Source organism: Fundulus heteroclitus, chromosome 11 (genome assembly GCF_011125445.2).
Source record: "Fundulus heteroclitus isolate FHET01 chromosome 11, MU-UCD_Fhet_4.1, whole genome shotgun sequence".
Classification (NCBI taxonomy): Eukaryota; Metazoa; Chordata; class Actinopteri; order Cyprinodontiformes; family Fundulidae; genus Fundulus; species Fundulus heteroclitus.
The window spans coordinates 38,738,139-38,759,100 of NC_046371.1; the positions used below are offsets into that span (position 1 = coordinate 38,738,139).

The following is a 20,962-nucleotide window of genomic DNA, read 5'->3' on the forward strand; positions in this document are numbered from 1 at the left end:
CCAGCATGGTGTTAATCTCCTCCCTCAGTTTCCCCACCAGCTGCTGAGGTACCCGGTATGGTCGTTGTCGGATGGGTCAGTTGTCCTTCAACCGAATGACATGTTTGATGACAGAGGTCCTGCCTGGATTTGCCTTAAATAGAGTCGATACCTCTTGAAACACCTGCTGAACTTGGGATGCTTGATCTGCTGTGAGATGTTACATCTCAGGTATAGCAGACCCAGTAAAGGTGTACCAGCTTGGATTTTCTTGCTCCAGATCATCTCCATTCACCTCCAGACCTACAACTGTTGCCTGTTTTCAAGGCTCCTTCCATTCCTTCAATAGATTAACATGGTAAGTCTGCTTTTGTTTCTTCTTATCTGGGGTGATGGACCTCATACGTCACTGGACCCATCTTCCGGGTAATGACGTATGGCCCTTGCCGCTTGGCTAACAGCTTACTGGTGGATGAAGGAAGGAGTAGCAGTACCTTCTGTCCGGACTGGAAGTCCCGTTGCCATGCCTACTGATCATACCAGGTCTTTTGCACCCTCTGTGCATCCTTCAGACTCATTTCGGCCCCTTCTTTGTATTTTGCCAAGCGTTCTCTCATTTCCAGGATTAACTGCACCACTCCCCTCTCTTCTGTGGGACTGGTAGGGGTCTCCCAGCGTTTGCGGAGTAGATCCAAGGGTCCCTGAACATCCCAGCCATAGAGCAGTTCAAATGGCGAGAATCCGGTAGATGCTTGTGGAACTTTGCGATATTCAAACAGAAGAAATGGTAACCAGCGATGCCAGTCTTTACCTGTATCAGACACAAACTTTTGCAGCATCTGCTTCAGAGTCTGATTGAATCTCTCTACTAGTCCATCGGTGTGCAGATGGTAGGGTGTTGTTTTCAGAGCGGTGATGCCAAGCTGAGTGTGGAACTGCTGCATTAGACGAGAGGTGAAATTGGTACCTTGGTCCGTTAGGATTTCATCTGGTATTCCCACTCTGGAAAACAGTTCAACCAAAGCATGGCCAATTGTAAAAGTGGTGATGGCACACAGCAGAATAGCTTCTGGATATCGGGTGGCATAATCACAGAAAACCAAAATATATTGATGTCCCTGGCTGCTCTTTATCAAAGGTCCCACAATGTCCATTGCAACTCTCCGGAAAGGTGTGGAAATAACTGGTAGAGGCTGGAGGAGAGCACGATCTGACCTGCGAGGAGGACATGTTTTCTGACAGGTGGGGCATCTCTTACAATACGATTGAATATCTGTATACATCCCTGGCAAAAAGAAACGTGAACTGACCCGCATGTATGTCTTATGCTGACCCAGGTGTCCAGCCCATGGGACAGTATGTGCTAGGTGCATTACTGGAGGCCTGCAGCTAACTGGTATCACAAGGCGTTTGTGGCTATAATTTTTTGTATAAAGTATGCCATTTTTAATAAAAAAGTAATCCTTTCCCACATAATCAGTATCCCCAACCTTTGTCATACAAAGGCTTCAACGTGTCATCTTGTTTTTGTAACTCAGCAATGTTATCTGGTATCTCCCACATTCTGTCTGCGTTTAAACCTTGTACACTGTATTCACTTATACCTAGTTGTTTTTCAAAGCGACGTTGCTGCCTAGATTTATTTGGACCCTTGGTGCTGCTGTCATACACACTATCATCAAAGTCAGTGAGAGAAAGCACACCAGTTTTTGCCTGGGCTCTGGTGATTACAGGGCCTGAGACACAGTTGTCATCCTTGATATTATCCCCCACATGAACAACATCCTTGTTAACAGTATTAGCATTATCAACAGTCCCCCTATGACTCACATATCTGCCCCCCTGAAGCAGATAAATCAGCACAGGTAAGTCCCTCCCCAAAAGAAGGTCTACGGGCAGATTGTCAACCACCCCAACAGTTAAAAGGTAGGGCTGTTCATCAATGTCCACAGTGATTTCAGTCTTTGGGTAAGTGTGCTGATCACCATGCACACACACATTGTCTGTTGTATCCCAATAATCCATTGAGCCCACGGGGACCAAGTGCCTGCTCATCAGTGAAGTGAAGCTACCACTGTCTATCAACTGACCATTCACAGTCACAGTGTTGAAGGCTTTCTTCCTCATCTCTTCATTTTCACTTGGCTCTGCCTCATTCCTTGGTACATAACAAGCTCCTGTGACCTTTGTTTTTTCAGTGGACACACTGAAGCCTTGTGTCCTGGCTGCTGACAATAATAACAAATCAGTGTCTTACCGGCTGCCGGTTGCTCAGTCACAGTGATGCTAGGACCTGGAATGTGTCGTACAGTGGCACCTCTTTCTGTCCAAACCTGCGATGATGGAAATTTTGGAGGGCGTATGTCTGCGGTGGGGTGAACCACTGTAGAGGGTCGTGTAGACGTGTTAGGTTGTGAAGAAGGTCCTCCTCTCCGAGCGTTGAGGTACTGAAGGGCCAGTTTTGCTGCTCTCAGTCCATCTGCTGGCTCATGCTCTTTCACCCATGTTCTCACATCTGGCGACAGGACACGAAGAAGTTGTTCCAGGATGATAGCCTCCCCGATCTGCTCTTTGGTCCTCTGCTCTGGCTGGATCCAACGACGATAGAGCCCTTTGAGACGGTGGTAAGTTTCAGTGGGTCTTTCCCCAGGTGGCACAGATGCATGGCGAAGCTTTTGTCGATACATTTCAGGTGAAATATCAAATTTAGCTAATAAAGCCACTTTCAAGTCTCTATAAGAATGGGCTCTGTCTTCATCCATGGCACTGTAGGCATTGAGGGCCTTCCCTGAAAGAAGTGGAACAAGTCTACAGGCCCACTCTGCCTCTGGCCACTTCCAGGTCTTAGCTATTCTCTCAAAGCGTAAGTGTGGTACATTGGCTCAGGTATTGGTTGATTTAGTCCAGAGTCAGTATCCACCAACGCAGTGGATGTAACCACCCCACGCTGACGGGGTGCAGGAGTTGGCAGCACCAGTCTTGGGCTACTAGCTGTAGCTGTGTGGGGAGTTGAAGCCACAGGCACAGGAGGTGAAACTTGAGATGGATGCTGCAGAGGAGCTGCAGGTTGCAGTGACACCCTCAGGTTCTGTAGCTCCTGCAGTAAGCCCTGTTCTCTCCTCTGCTTGCCATCTAGAAAGGCCTTCATCATTGTGACCAGGTCAGCCGACACCCCTGATGGCCCAGGGGTAGATTCCATCTGCACCTTCACCTCTTCAGATGACATCTCTGTATCCCATTCAGTTTTCTCCGTCCCTGTTGCCCCTGCCACCTGCAGTGGGAAAGTCTTGGCTTGAGACCGCAATCCAGGCCGCCCTGGGCCCCGACCACTTTCTTTCCACTACTGGCCATCCCACTCCTGACACCACTTGTGACGGGGTTCTTTGTTCCTCAAGAATCCAGGCTAGAGGTGATGGTGCTTTATTGTGCTCATCAAACCAAAACAGGGTGCCAAAGAAACTATATACATATGTACCCACTAACATAGTTCAGAACATGTTTCTACAACTGGATATTACTTTAAATGCAAATAAGAGCAAGTTGATGTTATTCTCAAGAACAAAGAGCAATCAGCAGATAAGTCCTCCAAATGTCACTTTTCAAGGGGCAGAAATCGAAAGAGTTAAATATTTTAAATATCTAGTTATTTTAATCGATGACAATCTTAGTTTTAAAGAACATGTTGAACATTTGGTTTGGAAACTGAGATTGAACATTTGCTTTTATTTAGAAATAGGGCATGTTTTTCTTGCAGGGTATACATGGGTGTACAGCGTATACCCACTTATTTTTCAGTCATCATTGCGTATACCCTTAATGCAGCGTTATGTGTGCCTTTTGATTGAGCGTGCAGTGAGACAGGTATTCAGCGTTTAAATATCACGCGCACATGCTCAAAACCTGTTTGCCGCACGCTCAAATCTGATAAACTCTTCTCAACCCACTATCCTCACACTCAGTTGCTTGCGCTCTTGACCTGCTACTTCCACGCTCAACACCAGCTGTGCGCTCTCCTGACTCTGTCTGTGCGCTCGTGACTTCAAAAACTGTCCACCTCACCAGCCAATCACAGACAGGTTTCTTTCTATCCAATCAGAGTAGGGCTTGCAAATACTGCATTCAGATGGATTAAATGAAAATGCTGCAGCTTTTGGCAGAAATTACTAAACATAACGGTGGGATTGAAGAAAAAACAACAACCAATAAACAGTTTAATATTTAGTTTAAAATAATTCCTTGAGTCACTAAGTGAGGTGTGAAACATGTTTTTGTCTTTTTTCTTTCCAGCTTCTGGGAGGTAATGCAAAAGTTTCTTGTGATCAAAATCATCATCATTGTCATCATTATTTGAAGAGCACTTTAACACGAGGTAAAACAAAATAACATCTAATAAAATGACTTGGGTAAAGACTCAACAATTTAAAATACTAATAATAATAATAATAGTAAGAATTAAAACTTGATATCAAACATAATAGAACCAGCCGGCACAGCAGAAATACAAGTATTAAGAAAAGTTGAGAAAAATCTTGATTTAAAATCTTAGTAGGTTGAAGGCCAATGAGTAAAAATAGATTTTAAGACAGGTTTTAAGATTGGACAGGGGAGGGGCCTGTCAAATATACAAAGGTAAGTCGTTCTATAACTTAGGGGGACCCAATAGAGAAGGCCCTGCTCCCGCTAAGCTTCTGCTCAGAACTGTGAATGACTGAGCAGTTGGTCAGCAGACATGAATGAGCAGCAGGGGTGTAAAGGTGAAGGAGAAGCTCATTTAAGTAAGGTGGGCAAAGCTGTTTAAATCCTTAAAAACAAACAGAAGTTCTTTAAACTGAACTCTAAGATAAGCTTTAATTTATTATTATTGCTATTTTTTGTTTTACATGTTTAAGTTGAGCTTTACACTAAATATGTGTTACTGATAAGTGCCCCATCCTGGCCTCCCAGAGAAGGGAGGCCAGGATGGGGTAATATGCTTTATTTTATGTTTTTCCATTAAAAGGTGTGCAGCAGCGTTTGAGCCAGCTGCAGACATTTGAGTGAGGACTGACCGATTCAGAGATAAAGAGAATTACACTAATCCAGCCATGATGAAATGAAGGCTTGGAGTAGGGTTTTCATATTTTTGCCTTGAAACAATAGGTGTTACCTTTGGTTTGTTCCTTAAATGATAAAAAAATGACTAAACCGAGGTCCTTTGTTGACTGTCAAGTTTAATATCTTTCTCTCTCTCTCTCTCTCTCTCATATATATATATATATATATATATATATATATATATATATATATATATATATATATATATATATATTTATATATATATATATATATAGTGATGGGCAGTAGCGCCGCTACATATAGCGAATCTATTAGTTAAACTACATTTTTCAGTAGCTTGACCGTAGCGTCACTGCTTTACGAATCAAGTAACTTTCCTGTAGTGACGTTATTTTTTTGATCCAGTAGCGACGTAGCGTCCACAAACGCTACAAAATCCAGGACATAACTAGGAAATTAAACCAGGTTTGCTATTTTGAAACAACATTCAGAGTGAACAATCAATCTGAGTTGTTGGTTGGACATGTTCATGCGCGAGCTTCTACTTTGCCTCTCCTGTCTGTATCTATCGAAACATGCGCATGCATACGGCAGTGGAATTTATGGCAAGCCGATTAGGCATATTATTGTCCGTACAATAACCTGCAGTTCCAACCCGTATTTTACGCAAGCGCGCGTTTTTTACGCAATGTAAAAAACGCGCGCTTGCGTAAATTACATGCGGTGGCGTTAATAACGTTTGGTGGCGTTTTTTGCATATTATATTATCAGGAGGTTGTCTTTTATGTGCTCAGCCACTAGATTTAAAGGTGTTTTACCCAATAAGAACACTGCAGCACCAGACACAACCAGGAGGTCCCTGATCGTTGGGGAAAGGCAGAGAGAAGATGCACCTTCCTTTCTGATCCTGTCTAAATCCTGCTTAGTTCAATAATAAAGTCTGATATTACACAAAACTCACTCTGCTTGTTCTCCCTACTTATGCCCTTGGTGCAGAAGATAAATGAAATCTTTAACAGAAATGTTATTATTAATTCTGAAAATATTACAAAGCATACAGAAAATGCAGCTTTATTAAGTGACCTGTTTTTTTTTTATTTATCTTTTAAATTCTTTTCAACATTTAGTTCTACTACTTGGCTTGTGCTTTGGTAGTTTCATGTTTAAAATGACAAAAGAAATATGAAAAAGCTTATGGTGCATCTTCTCTCTTCCTTTCCCCAACGATCAGGGACCTCCTGGTTGTGTCTGGTGCTGCAGTGTTCTTATTGGGTAAAACACCTTTAAATCTAGTGGCTGGGCACATAAAAGACAACCTCCTGATAATATAATATGCAAAAACGCCACCAAACGTTATTAACGCCACCGCACGTACTAGGCCAATAACCTTTTTGTTTTATTTCAAGCAGTAATTACTTCAGTTTGTATTTTATTATTCTGCTCATAAAGCAATGTCTACACTGTGTTAGGTCATTGGCTGATCTTTAATAAATGTTTTAACCAGTGTATCAGACTCATTTTGAATTGATCTGACATTAGGTTGGTACAACGTTAAGTAGCTTCTGATGTAGTTAAGCTACTTTTAACACTTTTGTGTAACTTAGCTTGCTATATTTCTATAGGTGGTAGCTTTTGTGTAGTGAAGCTTAATTTATTGTTGAGTAACTGATAGCTTAGCTCACTACACTGGACAAGTAGCTTGCCCAACACTGTATATATATATATATATATATATATATATATATATATATATATATATATATATATATATATATATCCTCCCACAGTCCAAAAACATGACTGTTAGGTTAATTGGCTTCTCGAAATTGTCCTTAGGTGTGAGTGTGTGCGTGAATGGTTGTTTGTCTCTGTGATTCCCTGCGACAGACTGGCGACCTGTCCAGGGTGAACCCCGCCTCTCGTCCAGTGAACGCTGGAGATAGGCACCAGCAACCCCCGTGACCCCATGAGGGATTAAGCAGATCAGAAGATGGATGCATGTATATATATATATATATATATATATATATATATATATATATATATATATATATATATATATATATATATATATATATATATTAGGGCTGGGCAATGATTAAAATATTTAATCGCATAATTTGCCTGATTAATCACATTGTATTTACAAACTCCAAGAATGAATTCAAAAGTAGTGTGAAGAGCACTTTTATTTTAATGTTCTGCTGCCATATGAACAAAAGTGTTGTAACATTTGTAGCACTTATCAGTAACACATATTTAGTGTAAAGCTCAACTTAAACATGTAAAACAAAAAATAGCAATAATAATAAATTAAAGCTTATTGCCACTGACAGGCAATTCTCTTTATGAGGAAAAAATCTACCAAAAACAGGCAATTTCTGAGGTAACAGCAGGGAACAGCATTACCATTTTATGTTCAATACCAAAGTTTAACTTGGCAGTGGTTACAACTAACCTGTTTCTGTCATATTCAATGCTGGAAGAACTTTAAACTGAAATGCTTGCTAACTCGATATGCTTGCGTTGCTTGCGTTTATTTGATGTTAACACGCGGTTTTTTGTTGTTGCTTTCTCGCGTGCATATAGTGAATGGCAGGGAAAAACAGGCAAAAACACATGGATACTTTGAAACGAGGAGCGACTTCACCGACGGCGTCGATGCAGACTCCGCTCCGCACAAAACTTGTTCCGTTCGCCAACTCACCGCCTCGCCTAACCAAATTCCTGCGGGAAACACCGCCTTCCGCATGTCGGCTTTGTTTTTTTCTGGCCAGCACCTTTCTTCCTCTTTGAATCCGAGGTTTGGCTGACAGCGAGGTTATTGGCGCATTATCGCCACCTACTGTTCTGATTCAAACCCCTACACCGCAGCAACAGACCTTCACAAAATAAAAGCATGTGAGCAACATGCGTTAACGCGCGTTAAAGAAAATATCGCCGTTAATAGTCTAATGAAATTAACGCGTTAACTTGCCCAGCCCTAATATATATATATATATATATATATATATGTATATATATATATATATATATATATATATATATATATATATATATATATATATATAAGAGAGTCATGGGTACTTGTTGATGTCATTAAAATTATTTCTAAGAGCATTACAAAGCATTAAATTAGAGTTACTCATTCCTGTATAAACCCTGGTAACAGTTCATGAAAAGGACTTCTCAGGTTGTCCGTATTGTTCCTTATGAAGTGCCTGTCTTTGCACTATAACCTCTAAATGATCCGGAGTAGTCCCCTGAATGGGGCCAGTCTTTTATATTAGCCTTCAATTGTTTTCAGTCACTGGATGTGATGCTGCTACTCCATCAGATGATGGCACAAAAGGTTGCACTCTTTATGCAGGACTAATAGGAGATATACAGCTTCTTGTGCAAACATTGAAGGACCAAAGTTTCTTCAGGGAGCACAGTCTGGTCTGCCCCTTCTTGTTTTTGTTTACTAGTACAATTATAATACTGACTGCAATTCCTTCTGTTCAACTGAATTTCATTCATATATCGGCAATTCACAACATGTCACCTTGAGGCATTTACAAAGTCGATTGAAGTCCTACAAACAGATTCTTCTTTCAACATTTTCTATATAGGGATAGGCTGCAGAATGCATCAAGTCATTGACTTGCAGCATTCACAGTTCCTGGATAAACACGTAGCAAGAGTGGACAATCGCTCAATTATGTTGTTGACTTTGCGCCAATCCCTCATACCAAGCATGTATGTATCAACAGTGGAGAGGAAAACTCCACCTTTAACAGAACCAGAACCATGCTCACTGCGAGAGGCCATATGCCACGGCTGGCTGTTTGAGAAGACAGAGCAGAGACACAAAAAGAACATGTTATAGAGGGTAATTGCAGGCTAGCTCCATAGGTGGCTGTGTCTAGAAAGAAATACAGTTACTCTGCGGGAGTTTCCATCTTAAGAGGACAAAAGAGAACCCATACAGATAGCTGTAGTAAAACCTCAGCCAAAAAGCTGTGTTTATAGGTGAGAAACAGGGGCCAGTTATATCATCTGCTATATCATCTATAGGAGAAGAAGAAGTTGTTGACAACAGTAGCTCAGCCAATCTGCCCATCAGGATGGTGCCACAGTTAAACACTCTGAAGAGAAAAAAATGGGAGAACATAACATTAAGTCAAATAACAAATAATGCAAAATGGAAGAATATTAGGAGAATTCAGCAGAGTGCGGGAAAGTTGTGCCCTCCAGCAGCCTAAGCCCAAAGTAGCAAATCTATAGAGCAGTGGTCGCCAACCCGTCATTCGCGATCGACTGGTAGATCTTTGAAACATTCCCTGTAGATCCCGATGATAGAATAGACCAGGGATGCGCGAGCTGAAATCTGTAATAGCGTCTGACGGTGTTTTTTCACCACACCATAAAGACGTGTAAATAAACATTTCCTTTGTGTAAATTAAAATCAAAAACTGCTAAATTAATAAATAAATAAAATGTATTGACATGAAAATCTATTTATTTTTAGTCTTGTTCTATGCTTCATTTTAAGATGAAGTGATATTCTCTCGCCCACACCCCGTTGCAGCCTCGGCTGCTGCTGGGGGGGGGGTCTATTAGTGATAGACGTGATTTCTTGACCATGTTCACGCACATAGCTGCAATATGTTTCATTGTGATTCAGACAGGCGCAGTTCATTTTAAAGATGCCGTTTTAGCACGTATTCAGACAGGGACAAACCCGCGGTGGAGCTGAAGTACGTTTCCATGGGCGTGTTTACCTGCTGAATGTAACCGCTGTATAAGTTTTTATTTCTCTGATTAATAATATCTATGGACCGCTCTGTTATTGACACTCAGGTCTGCTCTACCAAATCTCTCTCTCTCTCTCTCTCTCTCTGGCACAAATCAAATTAAAGTTCTTCGTGGTTGTATCTTGCGACGTAAATTATGAGTCAGATCAAGAAGCTCATGCACGAAATAAACAAAGTGAGAACATAAACGGGTAGAACATCAGTTTAGTCTGTGAATGCACCAGGATGGCCGCTTCAGAGACGTTTCAGGTTGTGGAGGAGTGGCCGATCTGAGCTACTCTTTTTTTTTTTTTGAGCCACTGATGCACCTGAAAATCCTCACGATTCTGTTGTGGATTTTGCAACTTTATTGCAGTTTAATTCAAATTATGTTCTAATTTTCTTCCCACAACTTTTGTTATGATGGTTGTATTGATTTAACTGCAACAGATTTTATTTTAGCGCAAAACTGGTTGGGACCCTGAAGGGGGTGCGCGGCAAAAAAAATTAGGAACCCCTTGAAAGGAAATAGGCCACGCTTTTACTTTTTGTGTTGGACATAAAGCTGTACCTACAGTTGCATTGAGGATTGTGTTAAAGTAAGAGTTCTGTTTGGTAAGATGTTGATTTTAATGTGACTTTAATGACGCTTCAGGAGATAAGCATAACACTTGATAAGACATTACTTTACTTTTGTGTTGAGATGAATTGAAGTTTATGTGTTCATGTGAAGCTATGGCCAGTTTGATATGCTACTTACAATGTTTTCTTTGTTGCGTTAATTTGTCCAGTTTGACCAAAACATTTTATGTAATTCAAAAACAGATGATTTATGAGTTAATTCATGAATAAAAGACTTCAAGTTTGAAGTAGAATCTGGGCTATTTTTCTTGCAACGCCTCTACAGGTAGATCTTGCTTCCCACCAAAGTGGAGGCCGGGGATCTTGGGCTTAAAAACGTTGGAGACCACTGCTATAGAGAGAGCTCAGGATAACCTACTACACTCTAGAAGTGTTATAAAAAGGGCAAGTTAGGCTTAGTTTTAAAAGTAGACAGGGTGTCTACCTCACAGACTAAAACTGGGTGTTGGTTCCACAGGAGAGGAGCCTGGTAAATAGGGATGGGAACCGATACGGGGTTTCAAAATGGCCATGTCCGACGGTCCTGGTGTACCGACAGCCTTATTGGTTCTCTTAATGCATTGCATTTTTCTGGGAGACTCCAACTCAAATAACATTGTTTTCTCTCTACATTAACCCTCCTTAAGAAGCACATGCCGAGGGGACTGATGAGAGGGCCCAACGTTCTGCTCTAACATGTCTGCCTTGTTTGCTTTCATCAACATTATTGAAAACTATTTAGCAACCTTTCAGACCCTTCTAGCAAGTTTTTTATTCAAAACTGACAAGCAAATCTAGTGATTTTTTTCTGTGGTGTTTGAGACTTTGGCAACAAGCAAAAGCACTAATAGGGGGTTTTCACTGACGTCACTGGCCAACTTCCGGTCCGCCATATTGGGTGGTACACTTCCTTATCTCTAGTTGTCGTACACGTATTATCGTATCGCGAATGGATAAGTACGCCAGCGGGCTAGAGCGACCAGATAAGGACGTATATCTGAGGAAATGTTCCGTGATCGACCATATGGACCCCTATGCCCTCCACGGTGCGTTGTTTAGCCGTAATCCAGATGCATTAGCTGGTGTTCGGTGAAAACCCTCTGCACACTCTTGAGGAAATGAGAGCTTACAAGGGTCTAGAGGCTCACAACCAGTTCACATCTGGTTATGTACATCAAGGAAATCGCCATCATACGTGGACGGGTGAGTTTTAATAAGATGGTAAAAATGTAAACAATCCGACGCAAATGTGTCGCATGCTTCTGCGGTGGCTGACGGCCGGCGGTGCGCGAAGGCGCTTGGCTGCAGGGCCGATCGACGCCGCTCGCGGCTTTAATTATTTAAGCAGAACAATGACCAGTGCAAAATTAAGTTGTATTTACCGTATTGGCGCCGGTAGGAGCTGCAGCTCATAAAGCCAGCAAACAGTGGGAACACAGCAACTCGTTCAAAGGTAAGCTGTGCTCAGATGGGCTCTGGCACATGCTAACCATTAGCGCTAACAACCACTCACGCATTTAATGTACTTTTAACTTGCTGCTATGTGTTTCAAAGGTTTAGAACACACTCTCATTGACATCGGGATACTGTGGAAAGTTATGATCGGTCGACTTACAGCCGCGATCCAAGCGAGCCGACGACTCTTTGTTATCACTAACAGTTGTTCTCCGTGGTTGCGCCTCCAGGCAGGAAAGCGGTGGAAAATTAATCTGTTTCTATGTTTTTCCCATGGTGATCATGTGTTGCGCTGTTACAGCCCACAATACAGCAACGGTTTACCATGGTTGAAATCAAGTTAAGGTGAAATTAATCAAATTAAAACACGGCTGAGAGTACAGTACGCGGTAGTAATAGGCAGTAGAGGCGGCGGAGGCAGTCAACACGGCAGCCGCGGAAAGTAATAAGTCATGACGCCCAAGCCCTATTATTAATATATTCTTCTTACATGTTTTAAATACTTAACAGTTAATTACCTGTGACAAAGTGAGCACCGCAGACTCTGGCGTATTCCAGCTTAACACCGTCCAAATCGGACCTGGATATCCGTGTCAGCCATAGGTGACGGCGTTGTTCAGATAGCTGTTTTGTTTTTTCACACTGATTCACTTTTACGGCTGGTAGGCGATAAAAAGAGCGTTGATCTCCACCTCCACGGGCCGTGCAACCAACCATTAAACACGTTTTCCCCATTGTTCACTTCCAATACTGCCTAAGGCGTCATACAATGCAGGTCAACGGTGCGAAACGACTGCCACCCAATATGGCGGACGCGCTGAGTAGTCACGTGAGCGTGACGTCAGCTGAAAACCCCCTATTGCTCCCAGTTTACTGTTTACTGTTTTTTCAGCAAACTGCAAGTGTAGCTGTGAGCCCCTCCCGCTTCGAAAGCTCTGACAGGCCGTCAGTCAGTCAGCCTCACCATGCTGAAGTCATAGAGACGAGACAACTCATCTGTTTCCCCATTGAAAATGAGTCACGCATGAGCAAATCTTCCACTAGATTACTATAGCTATATTATAAACATAATTATTAACGGGTAATGGTGATTTCTTTTCCTATGAAACTGTTGCAGTTAAAGAGATCCCTCCCAGTAAATGATTAACACACAATCCTTGTCATTGTTCACCTCATCCACTGTGGGTTCCGCTGCTATATCTTTTGGTTAAAATTGATGATATAGATAAACTCATGAATGTAGTTTGGATCCAGTTAAAATATTATTTAATATTTAAAATCATTTTATAGTTATTTTTTTGTTGTAAACATATTTAGTGTTTTAATAATGTAATATCTTGTCAATAATGATATCTTTCTCTCATACACAACATTCCTCTCTCCTACAACATCCTTTTAATTTAACATATAGTGTTTTAGCCATTTGCTTATATATAAAGTTATATATAAAGTATATATTTATTTTGTACTTCTTTTTTCTTTGCTTTTGCTCCAAATGTTTAAAAAATAAACCAGTCAGTGATTATTATTAGTTTTTTACCGTTTTGTTTGATTAAAAAAAATAACTATTGAATTTGGTACCGATAAAATACCAGATCTATAAGGAGTATAGTTAAGAGTAGTAGTATTGCTTTTTCCCCAGTTTGACCTTGCAGAAGATAAAACAGAGAACTTATTTGTTATCTTGGTCAATCTTGCTGGTTTCTGGTAAAAACAACGACATCATCAGGCAGATAAAATCACTTTGCTATTAAAACCGGGTAAAACCAAACCGTGAACACTGGAACGTATCTTTTGAAGCCCGGGTTCCAAGGAGAGTGCATAGAGCATCCCAGACAGGGCGCAGCCTTGGGAAACACCTCTACACACCCTAAAAGGAGCACACAGACCACCATTAATCTTTACCATACTCTCAATGCCCCTGTACATCACCTGGATCATGGCGATCAGACCGGCGCCGAACCCAAACCTCTCCATACTTTTTCACAGGAAGCTGTGTTTGACCCGATCAAATGCCTTTTCTTGATCTAATGCGTTCTTAGACCCAATGAACCGGAGACCTCCAAAAAATCCCAAATTAGGTAGATGTTATCTACAATGGTCCTGCCGGGGACGCAGTAGGTCTGGTCCCGGTGGATGACCCTGCTCCATAGCTTCTCTCAGCCGAGTAGCCAAGGCTTTGGAGAGGATCTTGTAGTCGGTGCAGAGGAGAGACACAGGGCGGCAGTTCTTAATGTCCTGCAGATGCCAGTAGGCGCTTTTAGGTAAAATGTTTGTGATAAAAACATTCACTAAAAGCAAAGAGTGGTCTGTAAAAGCTACCGGTAAAATCTGACATGTTTTCAACACATTAAAATGGTGTTTAAAACAATAAAAACGATCAATACGTGCTAAAGAGAGGCGGTTTTCTTTACTGTGGGACCATGTGTACTGTCTGGAGCCTGTGTGCATCCTCTTCCATACGTCCACCAGGCCGTGGGACGAGACCAGCTGCCGCAGGGCTTGCTGGGAGGCTGGGTGAGGCTCTTTGTGATTCCTGTCTAACAATTCGCTTTCCGTCCGTCCGTCCGTCCGTTGTCTTCCGCTTATCCGGGGTCGGGTCGCGGGGGTAGCAGCTTCAGTAGGGAGGCCCAGACGTCCCTCTCCCCAGCCACTTGGGCCAGCTCCTCAGGAGGAATCCCAAGGCGTTCCCAGGCCAGCCGGGAGACATAGTCCCTCCAGCGTGTCCTGGGTCTTCCCCTGGGTCTCCTCCCGGTGGGACGTGCCCGGAACACCTCTCCAGGGAGGCGTCCAGGAGGCATCCTGACCAGATGCCCGAGCCACCTCAACTGGCTCCTCTCGACGTGGAGGAGCAGCGGCTCTACTCTGAGTCCTCCCCGGATGACTGAGCTCCTCACCCTATCTCTAAGGGAGAGCCCAGACACACTACGGAGAAAACTCATTTCAGCCGCTTGTATCCGGGATCTCGTTCTTTCGGTCACGACCCAAAGCTCGTGACCATAGATGAGGGTAGGAACGTAGATCGACCGGTAAATCGAGAGCTTCGCCTTTTGGCTCAGCTCTCTCTTCACCACAACGGATCGGTACAGCGCCCGCTTCACAGCAGACGCTGCACCAATCCGCCTGTCGATCTCCCGCTCCATCTTCCCCTCATTCGTGAACAAGACCCCAAGATAGTTGAACTCCTCCACTAGGGGCAGGACATCCTCCCCAACCCGGAGAAGGCACTCTACCCTTTTCCAGTTCAAGACCATGGTCTCGGATTTGGAGGCACTGATTTTCATCCCGGCCGCTTCGCACTCGGCTGCGAACCGCTCCAGTGAGAGCTGTAGATCACGCCCTGATGAAGCCAATAGGACCACGTCATCCGCGAATAGCAGAGACGCAATCCTAAGGCCACCAAAGCGGATCCCCTCAACACCTTGGCTGCGCCTAGAAATTCTGTCCATAAAAGTTATGAACAGAATCGGTGACAAAGGGCAGCCTTGGCGGAGTCCAACTCTCACCGGAAACGAGTCCGACTTACTGCCGGCAATGCGGACCAGACTCTGACACCGGTCGTACAGAGACCTGACAGCCCTTATTAAAGGGTCCGGTACTCCATACTCCCGGAGTACCCCCCACAGGATCCCCCGGGGGACACGGTCGAATGCCTTCTCCAGATCCACAAAGCACATGTAGACTGGTTGGGCAAACTCCCATGCCCCCTCAAGAATCCTGCTGAGGGTGTAGAGCTGGTCCAGTGTTCCACGGCCAGGACGAAAACCACACTGCTCTTCCTGAATCCGAGATTCGACTATCCGACGGACCCTCCTTTCCAGAACCCCTGAATAGACCTTACCAGGGAGGCTTAAGAGTGTGATTCCTCTGTAGTTGGAACACACCCTCCGGTCCCCCTTTTTAAATAGGGGGACCACCACCCCAGTCTGCCAATCCAGGGGAACTGCCCCCGATGTCCACGCAATGTTGCAGAGCCGCGTTAACCAACACAGCCCCACAACATCCAGAGCCTTAAGGTACTCAGGGCGAATCTCATCCACCCCCGGAGCCTTGCCACCGAGGAGCTTTTTAACAACCTCGGCAACCTCAGCACCAGAGATGGGAGAACCCGACCCAGAGTCCTCAGGCTCTGCTTCCTCAATGGAAGACGTGTTGGTGGGATTAAGGAGGTCTTCGAAGTATTCCGCCCACCGACGCACGACGTCCCGAGTCGAGGTCAGCAGCACACCACCCCCACTGTAAACAGTGTTGGTACTGCACTGCTTCCCCCTCCTGAGACGCCGGATGGTGGACCAGAATCGCTTCGAAGCCGTACGGAAGTCTTTCTCCATGGCCTCTCCGAACTCTTCCCACGCCCGAGTTTTTGCCTCGGCGACCAGCTGAGCCGCCTGCCGCTTCGACTGCGGGTACACATCAGCTGCTTCCGGAGTCCCACAGGCCAAAAAAGCCCGGTAGGACTCCTTCTTCAGCTTGACGGCTTCCCTCACCGCTGGTGTCCACCAGCGGGTTCGAGGGTTGCCGCCACGACATGCACCGACAACCTTGCGGCCACAGCTCCGACTAGCCGCCTCAGCAATAGAGGCGTGGAACATGGTCCATTCAGACTCAATGTCCCCCGCCTCCCTCGGGACGTGTTTGAAGTTCTCCCGGAGGTGGGAGTTAAAGCTCCGCCTCACAGGGGACTCCGCCAGACGTTCCCAGCAAACCCTCACAGTACGTTTGGGCCTGCCCGGTCGGACCGGCTTCCTCCCCCGCCATCGGAGCCAACTCACCACCAGGTAGTGGTCGGTGGAGAGCTCCGCCCCTCTCTTCACCCGAGTGTCCAAGACATGCGGCCGCAGGTCAGATGAAACGACAACAAAGTCGATCATTGAACTGCGACCTAGGGTGTCCTGGTGCCAAGAGCACATATGGACACCCTTATGCTTGAACATGGTGTTTGTGATGGACAATCCATGACGAGCACAGAAGTCCAACAACAAAACACCACTCGGGTTCAGATCAGGTGGGCCATTCCTCCCAACCACGCCCCTCCAGGTCCCACTGTCATTGCCCACGTGAGCGTTGAAGTCCCCCAGCAAAACGAGGGAGTCCCCAGGAGGGGCACTCTCCAGTACCCCTTCCAAGGACTCCAAAAAGGGTGGGTAATCTGAACTGCTGTTTGGCGCATAAGCGCAAACAACAGTCAGAACCCGTCCCCCCACACGGATGCGGAGGGAGGCCACCCTCTCGTTCACCGGGGAAAACCCCAACGTGCAGGCACCGAGATGGGGGGCAACAAGTATGCCAACCTCCAATTCGCTTTCCGTACAGTTTAAATCCCCACCTAAAAAAACATAATTATCAGACCCACAATCTCCCAACCTCTCCCCAATCTTCTCTAAAAAACGCTTCCTCTCTGCACCGATGTTAGGAGCATAAATATTGATAAAAACCACGTTAAAATGGTCAAACTGAGCTTTTACTAAAAGACACCTTCCCTGGACGATACTTTCTACATTAAAAGAGTTTGGGGTGAAAGCCGAGGAAAAGAGGAAGCTCACCCTCAGAACACTGGGAGGTGCAGTGGCTAAAAAAAGCTTCTCCTTTCCATTCTCTATGCCAGTCTGCTTCATTGTTAAGATCACTGTGTGTTTCTTGTAAAAATAAAACACTGATTCTTTTCTGTTTTGCTGTTTCATAAATCATGGTGCGTTTTACAGCCTCCCTAGCTCCATTAACATTTAAAGAAGCTATTTTAAAATTATCCATGTTGGGTAAAAGGCTAAAAACATCACCACAATAAAATACGCACAATAAAAATTGCGTATTTTTATATTCAAAATTGTTTTCTCACTTTTCCCATTATTTTCTTAAGTGTGTGTTTTGACTAATATTGTATTTTGTGATCTTGGGTTATTTTTTAATTTTTTCCCTGCCTCAGGACGACAGATGTAAATTAGCAACTATGCTATAATCTGGCTCATTTACAATCTGTACAGGAGTGTAAGATTGTTCATTAATGTGCACTGTCCTGATTAAATACATAAATAAGTCTAAAAACTTCCTGATCAGAAAACCCACATTCTTCTTTTCTTCTGATATACCTCGCAGAGAAGTAAAATATTTTTAAATTAGGAAAATATTTTTCAACTTTTATCCCTCTTAATCTTTTTGTTTCCTGGATAAAACTATCAAAAGACTCAACAGGATAATGTGCCTCTGCACTGCTGCCCTGCGACAGAGACACCTCACTGCTGTCAGACACCTCCTTTCTGTCTGTGGTTAGCCTGCTGACCTGCTTACTGCTCTGAATGGGTGGTTTTTCTTCCCACTGTCGCTTCATGCTTGCTCAGTATGAGGGATTGCAGCAAAGCCATGTACAATGCAGATGACTCTTCCTGTGGCTCTACGCTTCCCCAGGAGTGAATGCTGCTTGTCGGGACTTTGATGCAATCAACTGGTTTCCTTATATAGGACATTTTTGACCAATCTGTATAATCTGACCCAATCTGTATAATATGATTGAACTTGACTTTGTAAAGTGCCTTGAGATGACATGTTTCATGATTTGGCGCTATATAAATAAAATTGAATTGAATTGAATTGAACAGCAGTCACCACATTTTTCCTCTTACTATGTCTTTTTAAATTTATAGGAGCCTCCTGCTCCATCAACTGCTCCCCCTCGCCTTTCTCCTCCACAGGAGCCACCACATGCTCCTCCACACTCACCTCTCCTCTATCAGCCACCATCTCACCTTTCTTTCCCTGATCTCCACACACACCAGTCACCTCACCACCAGTCTCACCCTCCTGCTCTCTACACACACCATCCTGCTCCATCTCACCCTGATTCTCCCCCTCCTCACCAGTCACACAAGTTTCTCCACCACCACACACCACCGTGCTGCCCTCACTCACCACACAATCACTCCTTTGTGGATCAGATGTTTTATCCACAGTGCTTTCCTCCACTAAACTCTCCTGCTGGTCTCCAGCAACCAGACCAGACGCCACGGGGTCCTCCACAGCTACGCTGGAGTTCCCCGCGGTGCCAGACTCCTCCACCGCGGCAGGTGCTCCAGCCTCGCCGGACACACCCACCTGCTCCCCGGCTGCCGCAGGCTGCTGCTCCGCAGAGCCCGACGGAGCCGACCCGGCTCTGTTTGGGCACGATTTTATCAAATGCCTCTCCTGTCCACAGCCGAAGCACTTCATGCTGGATGAGGTGGCGAACAACATGTAATCAAAGTCGTCCACTGTCACCCGGAAGCGCAGGTTTAGCTCCTCGTCACGTTTATTGAGGATCATGAAGAGTCGTCTCCTGTGGGAGACAACATGCTTCAGCAAAGGTGATTTACACACCGACAGAATCTTTTTAACGGGGGAAACCACCTTTCCGTGACGAGAGAGCTCTTTTACGAGGAATTTGTCGCTGATGAACAGAGGGACATTTGATGAAATCACCCTGGTAGCGGGCTGCGTTAGCGGCGACACATGGAGGAACGAGCCGTTCACCGAGATGCCCGACTCCAACAACAGGTTCGCTGCTCAACCCGCTCAACAAACAACACCACGGCTCTGTTCATACGGGCCGCGGACTTGATGGAACTGTGTCCAATAATCTCACCCACTGCCAAACACACGTCCTCCTCGCTGCACGGAGACCCGGCACCCACCTTGATGCCGTTCCTCTGTCAGTGTGGAGAAGACACCAGAACCACCACCCATCACCATGCCATTCAAGACGCCGACCTGCCGCCGGGCAAAACCCGATGGCCACCAAACCCCCCAAAAAACCAAAGTAAAACAATTATATAAAAATATGGAAACGCTTCACGATTGTCGCGTGTCATCCTTGCGCAGGGCCCATGCTAATCTTCTTTGTATCGTATCCAATTTTGCATATGTCTCTAGCTAGCTAAGAAGAAGAAGAAAATCACAGATTATAACTTTAATAGCACAAAATATTGTGAAAAGATCCTAAATCAAGTTTGTCCATCAAGTAACAAGTCTCTTCCACAGTTATTTTGAGGGTCTGAAGCTATAACATTGCTGGGAACACTGCTTATACACATACTCCTGTTGCAAATACAATTGAACAGACTTTTTGACAGTGGTGCAGGAGCTAGGAGTTTGTCCTGTAAAAAGTGGGTTGCTGGTTGCTGGTTTTGGTGTCCTTGGGCAAGATACTTGGCACTGCCTAAGACTGATGCTTCAAAGGATACTTCGCCTATGTGGTCAAGGCCCAGTGGTACCTGTCTGTCTGGCAGCCTGTCTGTGGCTACAATGTAGCTCGTCAGCGTGTCAGTGAATGATTGAACGACTGTAGGGAACCCAGAAACCAGGAATTCTGATGGTGTGAACATACTCTTTTATGAAAAGGAACAATTTCATCTAACGGCACTCTGAAGTAAAGCTCTTAAAATGCATTGTAAACATGCATTTTGAACATCAAAGAAACACAAACAGACAAGCTGATCATGCAAAGGCTTTAAAGAAAACCTTTTTTAATGTCATTGAAGTCAGTTACCTTATTTAAAGTTACACATTGTTTGCTTTAAATAAGGGCTGTCAAACGATTACAAATTTTAATCGCGATTAGATCGCATATTTTATCCTTTTATTTCTGAAAGTGTAATAGCCTGTTTGGGCATTTTAATGTGCAATTTTGCAATAAATGACACTAATAAAATACATGCTTGTACAAAAAATATTTTTATTTTATTTTTCAAGCACTTTTCAGAATTGGAATGAAAACATCCTTGTGCCAAATGTTAAAACTCTGGACTATAATGGCTAAATGACTAATCATGACGCCCTGATGTTTACACAGTGTGTAAACAAATGTGTAAATAAATACCTGTTTTCATGCCGATATATTTTTTTTGCCTATTAAACAAAGATAGACATGGTATTACGTATAAACATACAAATTAATTGTACATTTCATTACAAGTTTTGTTAATTTTTTTCACTCTCTCACACACATCTAATTCTAAGCTTTCACACCAACAACAATAACTTCTTTTAATATTTTTGCTTGCTGTTTATATCCATATTCATAGAGTTTAAGCCTGGAAAAAGGTTTT

The 20,962-nt window shown here is 44.0% G+C and overlaps 1 protein-coding gene and 1 non-coding gene across 3 annotated transcripts in view; one reads left to right on the forward strand and one right to left on the reverse strand.

Moving 5' to 3' along the window:
• opcml (opioid binding protein/cell adhesion molecule-like) overlaps nt 1-20,962 on the forward strand; it is a 315,450-nt gene that overhangs the window by 58,727 nt on the left and 235,761 nt on the right. The window lies entirely within an intron of this gene.
• On the reverse strand, nt 19,691-19,798 carry LOC118564650. Its single transcript, XR_004931988.1, has one exon. It is a non-coding gene; the product is annotated as a U6 spliceosomal RNA (small nuclear RNA).